The sequence below is a fragment of the Cherax quadricarinatus genome, chromosome 52 (assembly GCF_038502225.1).
Source record: "Cherax quadricarinatus isolate ZL_2023a chromosome 52, ASM3850222v1, whole genome shotgun sequence".
NCBI classification, from domain to species: Eukaryota; Metazoa; Arthropoda; class Malacostraca; order Decapoda; family Parastacidae; genus Cherax; species Cherax quadricarinatus.
In genome coordinates this window covers 23,123,691-23,128,690 of record NC_091343.1, presented here as the reverse complement: position 1 = coordinate 23,128,690, position 5,000 = coordinate 23,123,691, and the positions used below count along the sequence as shown (strand labels likewise).

The following is a 5,000-nucleotide window of genomic DNA, read 5'->3' as shown; positions in this document are numbered from 1 at the left end:
GAGTTATTCAGCCACGTCTGGAGGATGAATGGGAGTGAGCAGCGAGGCTTTGTAGGTCCCCTGTTGGTCTACTGGCTCTGTATTGTGTCCCATCATGACTCTATCCGGAGATCGGACATCACATGCACGACGACTGATGTGAGGCTGAAGAACACATTCACCGATCACATGAACGACATCTGTCGTGAGGTTGGGAAAGATCAGCATAGACTGACTTGCCGAGAAGTGTTTTATTATTATCATTAACCTTATATACTGCTACTGCTACTGATACGGCTACTACTACTAGCACTACTAAAACTACAACTAATAATATAGTAATGTGACACATTGTGAGGTGAATAGAAAGCTCTAAAAACCTAGGCGACTGGGGCGATAGAACTATTTTCAAACAAGGCTTTTGTGAGGAAGACGTGAGAAAGACCAAAAAATACTCAGAAAGAATGAAGAGATTTGGAAGAGGATAATGGAGGAGATGAATAGGGAGAAAGTGATGATGAAGGAGGAAAGGAGGAAGAGCATCAGAAAGAGGGAAGAAGCAGAGGGTAGAAGTTAAACACACACTCAGTGAAGAGGCAGGGCCAAGAGCAGAATCTCGGCCCCTGCAACCACAATTAGGTGAGTACGATGCCTGACGAATCATACCCAAGGTAAACGAAATTAATATGTAAAGGAGAGACGGGGCTCTGCATTAGAAATGATACCCGAATACAGGATACCCCACTCCGGACCAGTGAGGACATAGTATGTGCTGTGACATCTGGCACACCAACTAGGGCAGCACAAGGCCACAGAACGGTGCCCAAAGGGCCGTGGAGTTTTGAGCGAGGGCTTGATGCATAGCAACCCAGGGGTATCAACTCTACTAAGGGTCAGAAAAAAATAAAAGAAATATGCAAATTGATCATAAGTGAGTGAAACTTTCCTCCGAAGGAAGACTTCCTGAAGCCAGAACCCTCGAGGAAAGGAGATCAGCGTCCTGAAAACCTTTAACGCCAGGCCATCCAGAAGCTGAGGGTGGGACACTCCACGTGGAAGATGTTACCCGTGTGTTGTTCCTCCGTTACTTCTTCGAAGTCGGAGCCCTTCTTCAGTAGTCGAGGAAGGTCCCTCTCAGACACCAGGGCAGTGGCTGGGACGTTCTCGGCAGCGGGGATAAACATCAAACATATGACCTCTCCTGGGGCCCTACTGCCCTTTCCAGAGGTCCAGTTACCCTCCTTGCTCTTCATCCTATCCAAAGATGACGCTCCTGTCACCATTTCCAGCACCATCATCCAACCCAATAACAACTGAATGGGCATTGTCGTATTAAATTTTGCAGTTAATTTTGCGAATATCTATATAAAAGTAAATTGTAGAATGTTCTAGTGGCAAATTAACTCAAATCCTTCAGTAACCCAGCATCAAGATGAACGTATCGAGGAAAAACAAAGAAGAGACAGAGGGAACACAATTACGACATACAAGATAATAATAATAATAATAATAATAATAATAATAATAATAATAATAATAATAATAGCAATAATAATAATAATAATAATAATAATAATAATAATAATAATAATAATAATAATTGATTTTTATTGCAGCATGATACAATGTTTTTAGAGAGACGGTGACATTTAGGTGAGCATTCAGAAAGCCCCTTCTTATGCAGAACATTTCGGGCATTTAATTTCATGGAAATATTCCTTATCCGAAGCAATGAGTGAGCCAATCAGACAAGAAGTCGTGAAGGCTTGATCCATCGTATGCTCTGTGTACTTCCTCGTCTAGTTTGAAGTCTAGTTGCATGATAGGTGTTTTTTAGCAATGAGGATATCAATCGAACTAGAAAGGAGTAAATACATTGCCGTGGATCAAGAGCCCTGCTCCAGCATCAAGGCACCAATCCTCCCAAGTAGGATAAATTTAAAAATAAGGAAAAGATATCCATTGGGAAAAAAGATAAATAAGGGAAATAGTGAGAAAAAGAAGCTAGATTTTATTGGAAAGGTATTTTGCTTTATTTAGAGCTTTATCAAGCCATGTTTCCCTCTATATAGAGCTTTATCAACCATATTTCTTCTGTATAGAGCTTTATCAACCATATTTCTTCTGTATAGAGCTTCATCAACCATATTTCTTCTGTATAGAGCTTTATCAACCATATTTCTTCTGTATAGAGCTTTATCAACCATATTTCTTCTGTATAGAGCTTTATCAACCATATTTCTTCTGTATAGAGCTTTATCAACCATATTTCTTCTGTATAGAGCTTTATCAACCATATTTCTTCTGTATAGAGCTTTATCAACCATATTTCTTCTGTATAGAGCTTTATCAACCATATTTCTTCTGTATAGAGCTTTATCAACCATATTTCTTCTGTATAGAGCTTTATCAACCATATTTCTTCTGTATAGAGCTTTATCAACCATATTTCTTCTGTATAGAGCTTTATCAACCATATTTCTTCTGTATAGAGCTTTATCAACCATATTTCTTCTGTATAGAGCTTTATCACCTATATTTCACCGTGTAGAGCTTTATATCATGACTTCGTAAAGCTCTACACAAAGTTAAACACTTTCTTACCTCACTAGGTCAAGGCATTGGCTTAAGCTGGTGGGAGAATTGGAGCTGCCTCGCATAGGCCAGTAGTCCTGTTGTAGTGCTCCTTCTTTCTCATGTTCTTATGTTCTTATCCTTATCATCGTTTATGGTGGGATATGCGGAACCAGACTGAAAAAAAAAATGTACGGGGCAGGGATGACCCATAATTAGAAGGAACACTTTCACCATCATTCACTCCATTACCGTCTTGCCAGAGGGACGCTGATACTGTAGTTCAAATATGAAATATTCGCACCCCCCTCCCTCTTTCAGAGTGCAGGCACAGCACTTCCCACCTCCAGGACTCAAGTCCTGGTAACCAGTTTCCCTGAATCCCTTCGTAGATGTTGCCTTGCCTACACTCCACACACACACACACACACACACACACACACACACACACACACACATATATATATATATATATATATATATATATATATATATATATATATATATATATATATATATATATATATATATATATATATATATATATATACATAATCAAACACTGAAAAGGATTTACATGAAGCTGATAAAAAATAGAAAGAGAAAGTTGAAAGAAAACGTAAAGGAGAGATTACTGATGGCTGAAGCGGTGACCACCTGCCTTACAGGTGGTGTGTGTCCGCTTCCGTGCGTTCCCCTTCCCAGATGGTTGACTAACACCATCTTCCTTGCGTGTTGGAGGAGGAAGGGAGGGGGAGGAGACCCCCCTCTTGCAATTGTCAGCCAGCTTAATGGCGGTTAGTTGGCTGTTCTCGCTCGTTGAGTTCCCAATCTGAGCTGGAGGAACGAGGTGTGTGTGTGTGTGTGTGTGTGTGTGTGTGTGTGTGTGTGTGTGTGTGTGTGTGTGTGTATGTGTGTGTGTGTGTCTGTGTGTATGTGTGTGTGTGTGTGTGTGTGTGTGTGTGTGTGTGTGTGTGTGTGTGTGTGTGTCTGTGTGTGTGTGTGTGTGTGTCTGTGTGTGTGTATGTGTGTGTGTGTGTGTGTGTGTGTGTGTGTGTGTGTGTATGTATGTATGTGTGTGTGTGTGTGTGTGTGTGTGTGTGTGTGTGTGCGTGTGTGTACTCACCTATTTGTACTCACCTATTTGTGGTTGCAGGGGTCGAGTCTTAGCTCCTGGCCCCGCCTCTTCACCGGTTGCTACTGGGCCCTCTCTCTCCCCGCTCCATGAGCTTTATCAAACCTCGTCTTAAAACTGTGTATGGTTCCTGCCTCCACTACGTCATTTTCTAGGCTATTCCACTGCCTTACAACTCTATGACTGAAGAAATACTTCCTAATATCTCTCTGACTCATTTGTGTCTTCAACTTCCAATTGTGGCCTCTTGTTTCTGTGTCCCCTCCCTGGAACATCCTGTCTTTGTCCACCTTGTCTATTCCACGCAGTATTTTATATGTCGTTATCATGTCTCCCCTGACCCTCCTGTCCTCCAGTGTCGTCAGGCCGATTTCCCTTAATCTTTCTTCATAGGATATTCCCCTTAGCTCTGGAACTAACCTTGTGGCAAACCTTTGTACTTTCTCTAGTTTCTTGACGTGCTTTATCAAGTGCGGGTTCCAAACAGGTGCTGCATACTCCAGTATGGGCCTGTGTGTGTGTGTGTGTGTGTGTGTGTGTGTGTGTGTGTGTGTGTGTGTGTGTGTGTGTGTGTGTGTGTGTGTGTGTGTGTATGTATGTGTGTGTGTGCGTGTGTGTGTGTGTGTGTGTGTGTGTGTGTGTGTGTGGAATAGCCTAGCAAGTGAGGTAGTGGATGCAGGAACCATACATAACTTTAAGATGAGGTATGATAAAGCTCATGGAGCAGGGAGAGAGAGGGGACCTAGTAGCACTCAGTGAAGAGGCGTGGCCAGGAGCTGAGTCTCGACCCCTGCAAACACAATTAGGTGAGTACAATTAGGTGAGCACACACGCACACACACACACACACACACACACACACGCACACACACATACACACACACACTGCTCGTAGGCTATTTTCATTATTCTCCTACAGATGTTACCTCCTTGACAGAAATTCCTTCAAGAATATTGGTCACACACCTTGTCGAACACATCTCACTTCTTGTTCAATATTGACCACATATCATATGGAATATTGGTTCCACTTTGTCAAATACTGCCCATATCTTGTCGAATATTGCCCATATGCATCAATTACTGCTCAAAAGCTATCATCTAGGTTCGTTTGCAAGGTTTATATCCTACTGACCATACGAGGGTCATTTAGGCTACATGTCACCCGTGGACCACAGTCCATGAATACTTGTATATATATGCATTGATGTACCCTATATATACCTCTCGGAGCATATACAAGGAGATATACACCTCATCGTGAAAATATACTGAGAGCTACACACCTCTCTATATACAATGAGAAATCAAC

The 5,000-nt window shown here is 41.9% G+C and overlaps 1 protein-coding gene across 30 annotated transcripts in view; it reads left to right on the top strand.

Moving 5' to 3' along the window:
* Nucleotides 1–5,000, top strand: part of LOC128696894 (voltage-dependent calcium channel subunit alpha-2/delta-3) — a 346,629-nt gene that overhangs the window by 130,594 nt on the left and 211,035 nt on the right. The gene's annotated exons all lie outside the window — the stretch shown is intronic.